Below are 15,333 nucleotides of genomic sequence, written 5' to 3'. Positions count from 1 at the left end.
GCTTTATACATGCATGTATCTAAAACTAACCTAAAAATATAAACTATTTAGAATTTTTTTTTCTAAAAAAAATTTTTTTCTTTTTATATTTTTCTATGCTTTTTAAATATATCCCTACCAGTGTTGCCACTCAAGAAAATTATTTCCTACCAAAATTTAAGAAAAATCCTACTTAACCCGACCAAAACCTACCAAATGTTTAAAAGCCAAAAATGCGGTCTATGTATTTATACCCACTATCGTAACGTTGCCCATTTCGTCATTCCGTTTGCAATACATTAAATTCTCCACTTTTAATCCTACTGTGTAAACATACTATAATTGTGTGCGAAAAAATAGCGGCAGCGACTGGACAGACAAATAAAGGATTCTAAAGCGCGTAAGATAAAAGCTTAGTTTATGCTTTATAGCAATTTTTTATTGCATATACACTGTTAAAACAATTCCCATTACGAAAATGTCAAACGTGTTCTGATATTTCGCAAGAAAGCACTATTGCCACAAAAAGTCCAGTTTTAGGTTGTGCGAAATAAAGTCAATTCTTTAAAAAATGTTTTCATTTCGTAAGAAGCTGTTACTTAAAGTGAATAAAAATTAGTTATTTGTTTGCAGAAATATTAAAACATGAATTTATGTTAAACATTTTATTTAAGTCTTTTTTTTCACGTAACCAACACGCAGGGGATGTCCCCTATATATGCAGTGCATTACGTTGGCAATTAGGAAAGTTAAGGGTTGGAGGGGGGAAAGAGGGAGTAGTGTATATTGATATTCGTCTTAAATTTCTGAACGGCAATGTCGGTGGGAAAGACATTAGCCGGAAGTCGATTCCACATACAAAGTTCAGACGAAAAATGAATTTTCTCGGTAATGCATTGTTCGGTCTACTGACCAATCAATTACAATCGGGTGTGAGTTCCTGTTAAGTCGACAGGGATAAGAAGACGAATATACCTCGAACACATCCGATGAAAATAACGATAGAGCAATACAACGCTACCCACATTCCGACGATGTTCAAGAGTAGCAATAGAGTTGGATACCCTACTGTCCCCAATCAACACCATCGCTCTCCGTTGAACCCGGTCAAGTAGCTCCAAGGATGATTTTGCAGCTCCTGCCCATATATTAGAGTTATATTCCATCCTCGGCCTGATGTAGGTAGTATAGATATTGAGAAGCTCAGAAAAGGTGAAATATTTCTTGCACCGCTTAAGAAAGCCCAAACACTTGAATGTGATACGTGTTTTGACAAACGGACATCACACTGTATCTTCATGCCCAGAACATCAAGAGCATCTGACTGTTCGATATCTATACCGTCGATAGATATCGACGATTGAAGTGGGTCACTGAATCGCTTGTGAGACAAACAAAAGCACTGCGTCCTCTGTGCATTAAAGTCTAGTCTGCTCATTCTACCCCACCCTAAAATGGCCAAAAAATCCTGGCAGAGCGTCTCATCCATAATGCACCTTCTGTCCACAATTTCTTAAGGACTGGGCCTATGGTGGAATGAATATGAATTACACAGACTTTTCCATCGGCAAATGAGTAGACTGGATTCGACCAATAGATCCAATAGATGGTCAATGAAAATAAGAAAAAGGGAAGGGGAAAAATGTATACTCATCTGATGAGAACCCATCTATACAATAACTCGTATAGTGCGATATCTGAGAAAGCTCGATATAAATCGAACGAAGTTATAACCGACTCCAAAGCGACAAGCTTCGGTAAAAGTGCACCGTGCCAGACCCTATCAAATGCCTTGGAGATATCCAGAGCCACGACCATGGTCTCACCAAACTAGTGGATAGAGAGACTCCATCGTTCCGACAAAAATGCCATTAGGTCTCCCGTAGAGCGATTTCTACGAAACCTATACTGTCTGTCGCTAAGAAGGCCATTGGGCTCAAAGTATCTGTATCTGACAAGATGGTGGTTAACCATACTCTCCATAACCTTGGAGAGCGCAGAGCATATCACAATTGGCCGGTGATTCGCAGGGTTGTTCGCCCCACCCTTTTTGCGGATGGACTGAACGTTCGCAACCTTCTAACCTTAGCCGGGAAACTCCCGCACGGTAAGCAAGGTTGAAAAGGTTGCGTAGAGGATGAGCAAGCGTCGAAATAAACTTAGAAAGCACAAGTGTTGATATTCCGTCCGGGCCCGGAGATTTATTAACGTCGAAATCCGCAAGGACACTTTAAATTCCACGTGTTCGAAAGTATATCTGAGGCATCGAACTAGGTACACTATCAATCACGGGGAGTGGTTAATTGCTAAACGGCAAGGAAGAATTTTCTGCAAACATTTCAGCCAGTGGATTAGCCTTATCAACCTCTGGTGCATCCAGAGGGATCTATATCTGAGACGAATGGGTCTGGCTGAGCAGTCAAACACTTGACGTGTCATGTAGTTCTAGGTCACAATCGGGACACACATCCTTCACGTTGGCATCGATCCTTGCTCTGTAGGAGAGGAGGCAGCTATATTTACCCGATCGTAATTGAGCAAGAACTACCCTATTTTGCCGGGGGAGGTCAAGGTCTTCCAGTGAAATGGGAGGCGGTCGTTCTCCAAGGATCATATTCACCCGGCAACTATTTCCCGCATCTGCTACCGTATCTGCATGAATATTTCTAGACCCGCTTGATCTAGAGGTACTCTCTTGCAGCCCGACACAGTTCGAAGAGCGTCGTTCTGATAGATCTGAATATTATTCCACTGCGTGTCACATAGCTGCCAACGCCACACTGGCGCTGCATAACTTATCACAGACCGGCCAATTGCTTTGTACATGGTCAACAAGTTTTCTTTGTCAGCACCCCTAGTGCTGCCGGCAAGTGATTTGAGGTCCTGAGGTAGCAATCCTTGTCAAGTTCCTGGAGGCGAGCAAGCTCGTTCCGGTCCAATGGACCGGTCAACGCGCCAACAGGTTGGCCATTGGTAATTTAAAGGCGCCAATAACCCGCTTTGCCATATCGAGCATCATAGGCACTCAGTATTTGTGCAAGAGCCGGTGCCACCCGGCCTCTCACTGAGACTCTCCGATCGATACCGCTGATTGTCCGCGATTGTCGTTGCAGGTACACCGTATGGAGCATTCCACTATCCGTAACCTGTGGACGCGCCTAGTAGCTCGCAGCTAAGATTCTCTTGACGGACCGGACCTCTATGTTTCAGCCTGTGTGGTGCTCACAGCTATCCCGTGCCGTGAAGATTTGGCAGCAGATATCTTAAAATCTCTTGCAGCGAAATAAGCGGCAAGTTCGTTGAGGTATTCGTTTAACCTATCGCAGATGTCAACAATGGGTAGGAGGCCTGATGCCATGATCGTATAATCTTCCGCATATATTTACGATGCGATCTCAATACCGATTGGAGGGTGTGGATAGAGGGTAGGTAGAGGTACCGACGATACCTTGACTAAAATTAAAATAGAAAAATTTTTAAGTCCATTAACTCATAAACCGTTAGTTAGTGGACTATCTTTTGAAAAAGAATCGAGACGATGGGCCCATAAACGTTAGTTTGGCAAACAATTCAAAATTTGACATACGCCAGGTGACCAACATTCAATACCCATGGATCAGGCTTTGGAACCACTAAGGTTCCCAAATAGTGCATACTTATTGGAATACGCCTCAACATTGACTATGTAATTTTCGTGTCCATATCTCTATCCGTTCAAAAGTTTCAGAATTATTTCCAAAAGATTTTTCGACTTGGCAACACTGTTGCCCGTCCTTCTGTCTATGAAACCAAACTAAGTACACAACTCACTGTTCCGAATTTCGGTGACATCGGACAATAAATGCACCTTTTATGGGCCCAAAACATTAAATCAAGAGATCGGTCTATATGGCAGCTATATCCAAATCTGGACCGATCTTGGTCAAATTAAACCAGGATGTGGGAAGGTCTAACACAACTCTCTGTCCCATATTTTTGTAAAATCGGTCGATATATGCGCCTTTTATGGGCCCAAGACGTTAAATCCAGAGATCGGCCTATATGGCAGCTATATCCAAATCTGGACCGATCGGGGTCAAATTGAAGAAGGATGTCAAGTCGCCTAACACAACTCACTTTTCCAAATTTCAGCTAAATCCGATAATAAATCTGGCTTTTATTGGCCTAAGACCTTAAATCGGTGGATCGGTCTTTATGGGGGCTATTAGCAACATACAGCACGGAGCAAATATCATCATCGTCATTGTTTTTGTAGTCGTCGTCATCACCAAGCATCTCTGAATGACACAGAGACCTACAAAGCGGAGATAATCACCGTCCGAATCACATGTTCGTCATAGACTATGTCGTTGTCATTGTTGCTGTAGTTATTACCAAAAATGGTTTCGTAAAGCTTGTAATGGGTAAGCGTAGGAAGGTGTGTGCTGGAGATATCACCTGCATTGGAAAACTCCCTGTTTCACTCTTAAGGGTTTCGATATCTTATCTCCAAATTCCACAAATGACTGGCGACCACACAGATAATTCGGGACCCTGCGTTTCCTGACCCAGCGTTTCAGGCAAAAAATTTGGCATATCTGGCCGTGTAGAATGCTTTCAATAGGTCCAGTGCCACGAGGACCGTCCTATCACATTGCCTGGGCTGATTGAAGCTACGGCAAATGTATGCGGTGATGCCATGCAATGCAGCTGTTGTGCTGTGCAGCCTTAGAAATCCATGTTGATGCTCGGCGAATGGAAGTTCTTCAACGAGGCTCGGGAAAAGTTGTCTCTCAAGGGCCCTGGCTATTGGCGAGAGAAGGGAGATCGGTCTGTACGACTCCCCTTGCTCCGATCCTCTCCAGGCCTCAGAAGCGGAATCACTTTGTCCATCTTCTAGAAATCGGGTACTATAAGGGAATTCAAAGATAGATTGAATCACCAACGTAGAGATTCCGTCGGTGCCCAACGCGTACGTAGCCAAAAGTGATTAAGGCCTTGCTTCCTTTCATCCAGAGTTCAAGAGTGACTTAACGGTAGACCACAGCTTTCCTAAACCGATAGCTAAGTTATATTGCTCCAAGTATTCCAACCACAAATTCCGCTCATGTTCGTTGACTACCCTGTTTATTTCCAGATTCAGCTCGCTCGTCCGCCATTACCACTGCCTGCGCCGGAAAATTTGACCTCACTTGGAGTATTCGACGGCTGTTATAAAGCGAGTGGCTGCTGCTTGAATGATGTCTCGGAATTTCCTCTCTACAGCGGCAATTGGTATATTAATCAAAATCAATTGGTTTGTTAATCAAAAGAAGGCCGACCCAATTGGTTGGCCAATCCCCCACCTCCACTCCGTATTCAATTCTTACGTAGCACATTGTATTCGTGACAACTGTGCAGACTGCAGGTGTTCTGTTTTTTTGACTTATAAAATCTACTATTTCGTCGATCTTGCCTCTTAGGCATGATCTTCCTTTAGGCTTAAAAAAGTGATATGTAGATATTTCGAGATAATTTGATAACTAATGTGACAATCGATATGAAAAGTAAACACGGACAGACGGACAAAGCCAAAGATCCTTCAGCCGTTTCGTCTGGGAGTGTAATTTGCAAATCCCAATTTCAATTCGATACTAATATGGGGGTCCTAGAAACACATGACATCACATTGGCGGGGGTGTTTATATGGGGTCCTTTCTTTTTGTGCATCTCAATAGAAAATGTTTGCGCCTAAAAGTATGCTTGCACAATTTTGGCAGTCATGGCAGCAACTTCGGTTATTTTTAAATTTTATCTAAGGCCTTTTAATTAAAAATATGTTGTTTTCGAACATGCTATAATTTTTCCTTAAAAATAAAAAATTAACAATTTTCGATTTTATGAACCCTTTTTAAGTTAGGAATACTTACTGTTTTGCCTTTTGGTCTACATAAAAAATATTTGTTTTTTTTTATTTTCGGTTTTTATTTTCAATTTCTTATCAATCAATTGAAATGATTTGGTGTTTTAGTTTTTGTGTGTTTTTTTTTTTGTATATGTCTGCTATTATTATTGCTATTATCCGTTTTCTTGATTTTAAGGAGTTTTCTTAACAGGCCATCATATTTCCATTAAACAATTCTTATCGAAGTGAATAATTTATTGCTAACACTGTGTTTCCTCTGGACATGTTAATCGTTTTTAAAAATTTTTGTAGTTGTAAGGAAAAAATTAAAATAATTTTAAATTTTAATATTACCATATCTTTGTGTTTATCATTTTGTTTTTAAATTTCTTTGTTAGTCGTAATGAATTAAAGCTAAAAATGTTCCATGTTGTTGTTCTAGAAATGTCCACACGGATGTCTCCTCGCCATGTTGTTATTATTTACCACTCTTTGTTTGTTACATATTAACTTTAAAGGGACGATATAATTGCTTATTTAGTTTGTTTTTTCGATTTTCTTTTATTTTTTGGTTTTTTGTTGTTTTGCTAACTTTGTATGCTTTATAAAAAATATGTTTAATTGTTTTTTTTTATGTTATCCTGTTTACAAAAAGCTAATAATGCTAAATATGCATATACATTTAAACATACATACATATGTATGCATGTATGTGTAGAATGCATGTGTAGAATGTAAATATATAATATATATATGTGTTACCAATAGTTATAGCAAAATATTTAGAAAAATACATTTAGTTTCTGGTATAAATAAAAAACTAAAAAAAAAACTTTTATATAAGGCTTGTTTTTGTGTTTTTAATTTGTTTTCTTTTTGTATCTGTGTGTAGAATTTTTAGTTATTTCAATTTACTTTAATTCTAGTTTTTGCAAACTTTTTTTTTTATTTAAGAAGGCCATTTTGTAAAAAAAATTAGGATTTGTTTTTTTTTTTGTTTTATAAAAAAAGCAAATAATGTGTTTTTGTTCTTGTTGTTAGCCTATAATTATTTATTATGAATAGGTTTTATATTTTGTTTGTTTATAAATATCACAACGCCTGGCTTGTTTTTATAACTTGATTATTTTAATGATAATTTTTTTTTATATTATAATTTTTTTGTTTTCTTTTTGGGAAAATTATAATGATGCTCTAGAAGGGAGAAGAAAGTGTTGTGCAAGGTTTAGTGCAACTCAGGAGCTTTCGAATTGTGTTATGGTCTTAAAAGACATACGAGGATTGTTATGAATATTTTAACCCACAAATGTTAAACAGATGTGGACAGGCCAAATTTAAGCGAAACCGACCTTATAATACCCCGAACTATATAGTATTCCGACTTAAATTTTGTAAGAAATAGTTGAAGATATTAAACGGAAAACAAGTAAAAAGGCCTTAAGTTCGGCCGGACCGAACTTTGGATACCCACCACCTCGGGTATATATGTAAACCCCATTTCGTCACAATCCGATGAAAATTGGATAACTTATGCACCCAAATTCTGCACGGACATTGAGCTCTTATGAGCTTCAGACCCTTAATCGGCACATCGGTCTATATGACAGCTATATCTAAGTACAGTCCGATCCGATTCCATATTTGGGTCAGACGGTGGGTGAACGAAAACTACTTACTGTTTCAAATTTCAGCGAAATCGGATAAAAAATAAGGGTTTTATTCGCTTCAGACCCTTTATCGGGAGATCGGTCTATATGGCAGCTATATCTAAATATAGTCCGATCGAAACCGTATTTGGGACGGATGTCGGGAGACCTAAAACTACCCACTGTTTCAAAATTCAGCGAAATCGGGTAATAAATAGAGTTTTATGGGATTCACATCCTTTATCGGCAGATCGGTCTATATGGCAGCTTTATCTAAAAATAGTCCGATCTGAGCTATATTTGGGCCCTATGTTAGGAAGCGTAAAACTTCTTACTGTTTCAAATTTCAGCGAAATCGGCTAAAAAATAAAGCTTTAATGGGCTTCAAACCCTTAATCGGCAGATCGGCATATATGCCAGCTATATCTAAATATAGTCCGATCTGGACCATATTTAGGTCAAATGTTGGGAGGATTAAAATAACCCACTGTTTCAAATTTCAGCGAAGTCGGGTAATAAATAAAGTTTTTATGGGCTTCAGACCCTTTATCGGCAGATCGGCATATATGGCAGCTATATATAAGTATAGTCCGATATGGACCATATTTGGGTCAGATGTCGGTAGGCCTAAAACTGCTCACTGTTTCAAATGTCAGCAAAATCAGATGAAAAATAATTTATGGGCATTAGACCCTTTATCGTCAGATCGGTCTATATAGCAGCTATATCCAAATATGGTCCGATTTGGCCCGTTCAAGAACTTAATCAGCGTGCTTGCTAAATTTCAGCTCAATATCTCAATTGTTGAAGGTTGTAGAATGATTATAACAGAGGACGGACAGACGGACAGGCACACCGACATCGTTAAATCGTCTTAGAATTTTACGACGATCCGAAATATATATACTTTGTAGGGTCGGAAATTGATATTTCGATGTGTTGCAAACGGAATGACTAAATGAATATACCCCCTATCCTACGGTGGTGGGTATTATAAATTTGTTTATTAGAGTATTCCAAAAATACAACGTTATTTTTGCAAGTTAAAGCCAAAGTCGGGCCGTGCCGACCATAAAATATTCGTCACACCGTCTGAGCCAATTTTGATGGACTTCGGCATAGGTGTTCAGATGGGTAATAAAACTATCCAAAACCGAATCTATGAAAATCCGTGCAAAATTTTAAAAACTACTGGCAGAGGCGTTGTCAAGGAGGGGGGGGGGGGGTGGTAGTCGGGCCCGAGCCTCCCCCCAAAATTCCTATTTTCGAATGTAAACACGTACGTATGCACTTATTTTGTTTAGTTCTAATATGGACCCCCCCCAAAATATAATCCGGGCTACGTGTTTTTAGTGGGATATTTAGATTTTTTTTAAACCACTGTATATGGCAGATATATCAAAATATGCACCTATTTTGAACAAAATTCTTACATGTGGTAGAGGTCATAAAAGAAGAGATTGTGCAAAATATTGAGAAGAAGACTATAGAAGTGTGAGTGCGGGGGATATATCTATGTGGGAGGTATACCCAAATATGAATCGATTTTCATAACATTCTGCAGTAATCTTAAGAGTCATTAGAGAATCCTCGAACCAAATCGAACCAAATTTCATGAGAATCAGTTAACAAATGATCACATTATTGCAATATTAGTCCAGATCGGACAAATTAATATGTATATGGGAGCGATTTTTATCTAAATCTGAACCGATTTCTTCCATTTTCAATAGGATATGTCTCTAGTCCAAAAACGAACTATTGTACATTAAAATTTAATGTGGACAGACGGACATAGCTAAATCGAATCAGAAAGTGAATCTGAGCCGATCGGTTTGGTTACCAAGGGGACTATTTCTCTTCCTTCTGAGGTGTTACAAACAAACCCAGTGAGCCAAATTTCGGATGTCTGGCATTTCTGTACAAATTCGGAACTTTTCTGTTTGGAACACTGTCTGATTTTGTAAGATTTTTTTCGACAGTTCTGAACGATTTCTGAAGGAGGAGTTTTTTTTGAATTTTTCGTCCGTCAGTTCGAAAGGAATTCTGAACGACTTCTCAGAAAGTGATTCTGAGCCGATCGGTTTGGTTATCAAGGGTGCTATCTCTCTTCCTTCTGGGTGTTACAAACAAACCCAGTGAACCAAACTTCGGTTGTCAGACATTTCTGTACAAATTCTGAACTCTTCCGACAAGATTTTACCAAAATCGTTCGGAACTCCGTTTGATTTATGAGGGATTTTTCCGACAGTTCTGAACGATTTCTGAAGGAGGAGATTTTTTGAATTTTTCGTCCGTCAGTTCGAAAGGAATTCTGAACGATATCTCAGAAAGTGATTCTGAGCCCATCGGTTTGGTTATCAAGGGTGCTATATCTCTTCCTTCTGGGTGTTACAAACAAACCCAGTGAACCAAATTTTGGATTTCAGACATTTCTGTACAAATTCTGAACTTTTCCGACAAGATTTTACCGAAATCTGAACTCTGTTTGATTTTATGAGGGATTTTTTTTCCGACAGTTCTCAAGGAGGAGTTTTTTTTTTAATTTTTCGTCCGTCAGTTTTTCAAAAACGAAGTCCATACTAAATTTCAAGATAGTCGGATGAACATTGCGATCTGACTTGGATTAAAATTTAATATGGACAGACGGACATAGCTAAATCGAATCAGAAAGTGATTCTGAGCCGATCGGCTTGGTTATCAAATGAGCTATCTCTCTTGCTACTGGGTGTTACAAACAAACGCAGTGAACCAAATTTCGGATGCCAGACATTTCTGTACAAATTCTGAACTTTTCCGACAAGATTTTACCAAAATCTTTCGGAACTCTGTTTGATTTTCTGAGGGATTTTTTTTCGACAGTTCTGAACGATTTCTGGAGGAGTTTTTCGAATTTTTCGCCCATCAATTTGAAAGGAATTCTGAACGATTTCTGGAGTGCTTGTATGTAGCACGCAATTTTTTTTCCGATAGTTCTGAAAGAATTCTGAACGATATGTGATCGTCTTTTCATACGTTTTGGTGGTTTTTGGGAAGGGCGTCCCCCTAGGTGCTTTATCCCAAATTTAAGAATTATGTTTTGGGCTACTACACAGATAAAAATAATTTTGAAAAACAACAACTTTGGTCGAAAAAACAACTACGAAAGTTGTTAATTTTCTTGCGACAATTTATTTTGAATCTTAAAGACCCAAAGTACAAATATGTTGTTGAAAGGCACTCTTTGCAAGCCAATATATAACAACAACAACAAAATTGCATAAGCAAAGCAAAAAAAAAAACATCTAACGAGCCCATTGTTACATATTGCTGCATTAGTTGCATTTATTTCAACGAGATGGAGCCAATAAAAAGAAGTGACAGACGACGGTCATTCCTACTGATGCTAACAAAACTATTGGCACTACCAAACATAGAGAAACGAGGGCTGAACGACCGCATAACCGCATATACAAGGACACGGATCGCAATGGAAGCATTTGATGTAAAGGTAAGAAAAAAAATCTAATGTTCAAAACCAGAATAACCACATAATTTTGTTATTTTTAGATATTTTAAAGACCGGCAGAAGGAGCTGCAGCGTCGTTTGCGTCTAGAAAGAACAGACCGTCTTATCGCCCATGCCGTTCTGAGTGCGACCGGCAGCGGAAAACAAGGGTTTATTGCCATCCCTGTAACAATCCAGTTTGTTCAGATCATTCAACGCTTATGCATCGATGCTACACCTGCACAGATAATATGATGGGCGAGGGACAATCTACACAACAATAGTTTTTTTAAGCTTTTTTCATATAAAACTCATAAAAAACTTATAATATTAATTATATATAATTAGTAAAAAATAATAAATCAAAAAACAAAAAAAGTAAAACAATGCGTTTTCATATAAAATTGCATACAAAACGTACAACCGTCTTAACCGTCGCAGGGTTAATGGGTAAATAAAACACCCCTACTGCATACTCAACTAGAACATTTTGGGCCACCAAAAATTGCAAATTTTCTAAAGTCTAACCCCTTTCATAAAAAATGCGTAAAAATATAAAAGTGAAAATTTGAAGAAATTCTTTTTATTTTATGATTTGTCTTCAAATTTCGAATCGAGGAATGGTTTTGTATTTTCGAAATTCGAAAAAATGATGGAGTCACAGCGTTTTCGACCTTGAAAAGGTAGTGCTTTCAAAATCACAATTATGCGATTTGGAGCTTGTTTTTGAAGGAAAACGCTCAGGAATCGCAATTAACCCATTTTTTTCCCACAAATATAACTTCTGTATACTCAAATGGAAAATTTTTGGGGCATCAAAAATTGCAAATTTTTATAAGGCTAACCCCTTTCATAAAAAATGCGTAAAAATATAAAAGTGAAAATTTGAAGAAATTCTTTTTATTTTACGATTTGTCTTCAAATTTCGAATCGAGGAATGGTTTTGGATTTTCGAAATTCGAAAAAATGAAGGAGTCACAGCGTTTTCGACCTTGAAAAGGTAGTGCTTTCAAAATCACAATTATGCGATTTGGAGCTTGTTTTTGGAGGAAAACGCTCAGGAATCGCAATTAACCTCATTTTTTCCTGACAAATTTCACTTCTGTAAACTCAACTCGAAGATTTTTGGGGAATCAAAAATCGCAAATTTTTATAAGGCTAACCCCTTTCGTAAAAAATGCGTAAAAATATAAAAGTGAAAATTTGAAGAAATTCTTTTTATTTTATAATTTGTCTTCAAATTTCGAATCGAGGAATGGTTTTGGATTTTCGAAATTCGAAAAAATGAAGGAGTCACAGCGTTTTCGACCTTGAAAAGGTAGTGCTTTCAAAATCACAATTATGCGATTTGGAACTTGTTTTTGGAGGAAAACGCTCAGGAATCGCAATTAACCTCATTTTTTCCTCACAAATGTCACTTCTGTAAACTCCACTCGAAAATTTTTGGGGCATCAAAAATCCCAAATTTTTATAAGGCTAACCCCTTTCATAAAAAATGCGTAAAAATATAAAAGTGAAAATTTGAAGAAATTCTTTTTATTTTATGATTTGTCTTCAAATTTCGAATCGAGGAATGGTTTTGGATTTTCGAAATTCGAAAAAATGAAGGAGTCACAGCGTTTTCGACCATGAAAAGGTAGCGCTTTAAAAATCATAATTATGCGGTTTGGAGCTTGGTTTTGAAGGAAAACGCTCAGGAATCGCAATTAACCTCATTTTTTCCTCACAAATGTCACTTCTGTAAACTCCACTCGAAAATTTTTGGGGCATCAAAAATCACAAATTTTTATAAGGCTAACCCCTTTCATAAAAAATGCGTAAAAATATAAAAGTGAAAATTTGAAGAAATTCTTTTTATTTTATGATTTGTCTTCAAATTTCGAATCGAGGAACGGTTTTGGATTTTCGAAATTCGAAAAAATGAAGGAGTCACAGCGTTTTCGACCTTGAAAAGGTAGCACTTTCAAAATCACAATTATGCGATTTGGAGCTTGTTTTTGGAGGAAAACGTTCAGAAATCGCAATTAACCTCATTTTTTCCACACAAATGTCACTTCTGTAAACTCAACTCGAAGATTTTTGGGGCATCAAAAATCGCAAATTTTTATAAGGCTAACCCCTTTCATAAAAAATGCGTAAAAATATAAAAGTGAAAATTTGAAGAAATTCTTTTTATTTTATAATTTGTCTTCAAATTTCGAATCGAGGAATGGTTTTGGTTTTTCGAAATTCGAAAAAATGAAGGAGTCACAGCGTTTTCGACCTTGAAAAGGTAGTGCTTTCAAAATCACAATTATGCGATTTGGAGCTTGTTTTTGGAGGAATACGCTCAGGAATCGCAATTAACCTCATTTTTTCCTCACAAATGTCACTTCTGTAAACTCCACTCGAAAATTTTTGGGGCATCAAAAATCGCAAATTTTTATAAGGCTAACCCCTTTCATAAAAAATGCGTAAAAATATAAAAGTGAAAATTTGAAGAAATTCTTTTTATTTTATAATTTGTCTTCAAATTTCGAATCGAGGAATGGTTTTGGTTTTTCGAAATTCGAAAAAATGAAGGAGTCACAGCGTTTTCGACCTTGAAAAGGTAGTGCTTTCAAAATCACAATTATGCGATTTGGAGCTTGTTTTTGGAGGAAAACGCTCAGGAATCGCAATTAACCTCATTTTTTCCTCACAAATGTCACTTCTGTAAACTCCACTCGAAAATTTTTGGGGCATCAAAAATCGCAAATTTTTATAAGGCTAACCCCTTTCATAAAAAATGCGTAAAAATATAAAAGTGAAAATTTGAAGAAATTCTTTTTATTTTATGATTTGTCTTCAAATTTCGAATCGAGGGACGGTTTTGGATTTTCGAAATTCGGATAAATGAAGGAGTCACAGCGATTTCGACTTTGAAAAGGTAGCACTTTCAAAATCTCTATTATGCGATTTGGAGCTTGTTTTCGGAGGAAAATGCTCAGGAATTGCGTTAAACCCCATTTTTCCCCAACAAACTTTACTTTTGTATACTCAACTCGAAAATTTTTGGGGCATCAAAAAATTAAAAATGTTTAAAAATGAGGGTAAATGAGGGTAACCTTTCCTCGAAAAATGACAAAAAACAAAAAGTGAAATTTTACGATTTCCTATTCACTTTACGATTCCTCTTAAAATTTTGAATCGAGGAATGCTTTTGGATCGTCGAAATATGAACAAATGGAGGAGTTACAGCGTTTTTGAACTTGAAATTTATCTTGGATATCAATATGCATGAAATTCGGTATGGAATGATGTATTACCCTTGTGAAAGCCTCTGCCAATTTTTATTAAAATCGTTTCAGATTTGGACAAATTTTTTGTTAAATTTCCATTAATACAAATATTTGATACTTTGTTTTTGAAGACAAACATTTTTCAAAATCTCAATCCAAAAAGAAACGATAAAAATTTTTTTAGGACAAAGATCAATGAAATAAAAAACCCGAAATTGCACTTTAAAGAAACCGATTAGTTTATTAAGCTCAAAAAAAAAACAGAAAAAACAGTTTTCAAAAACCAAGCTAACACCCTTCCGCGATATTTGCCCCCACAAAAAAACCTGTGTTTTGTGAATTTTTTTTCTAAAAAACTGTAAAGTATTGTTTGAAACAGCAGATTTCCCTTTTTTTAATTGAATACAAAATATTAAAATTTTTTTATGAAAAACCGAGCTGAATATTTATTCCCACAAAAAAACCTTTCTTTTTGTGAATTTTTTCCAAGAAATCTGTAAAATATTGCTTCAAACAGCTACAGGGATGCTTTCTTATCCCTTAATAATCTCTAATCCAGGGATGCTTTCTTATCCCTTAATAATCTCTAATCCAGGGATGCTTTCTTATTGCCTCAAGTCATTCGTTATGTCACTTTCACTATTCTTGCAGATTTCTATTTTTTCAATTGAATAAAAAATATTACAATTATTTTTTCAAAAACCAATCTGATCACCCTACCTCGAATATTTACTCCCACAAATACCCATTTTTTGTGATTTTTTTTTTCCAGGAAATCTGCAAAGAATTACTTCAAACAGCCCCAGGGATGCTTTCTTATCCCTTAATAATTTCTAATCCAGGGATGCTTTCTTATTGCCTCAAGTCATTCATTATTCCACTTTCACTACTCTTGCAGATTTCTCTTTATTCAACTGAATAGAAAATATTACAATTATTTTTATGAAAAACCGAGCTGAACACCCTTCCTCGAATATTTACTCCCACAAAAAACCTTTTTTTGTGAATTTTTTCCAAGAAATCTGTAAATTATTGCTTCAAACAGCTACAGGGATGCTTTCTTATCCCTTAATAATCTCTAATCCAGGGATGCTTTCT

Source organism: Stomoxys calcitrans, chromosome 2 (assembly GCF_963082655.1).
Source record: "Stomoxys calcitrans chromosome 2, idStoCalc2.1, whole genome shotgun sequence".
Classification (NCBI taxonomy): domain Eukaryota; kingdom Metazoa; phylum Arthropoda; class Insecta; order Diptera; family Muscidae; genus Stomoxys; species Stomoxys calcitrans.
The sequence above is the reverse complement of the archived record's forward strand: the minus strand, read 5'-3'. Positions refer to the sequence as shown.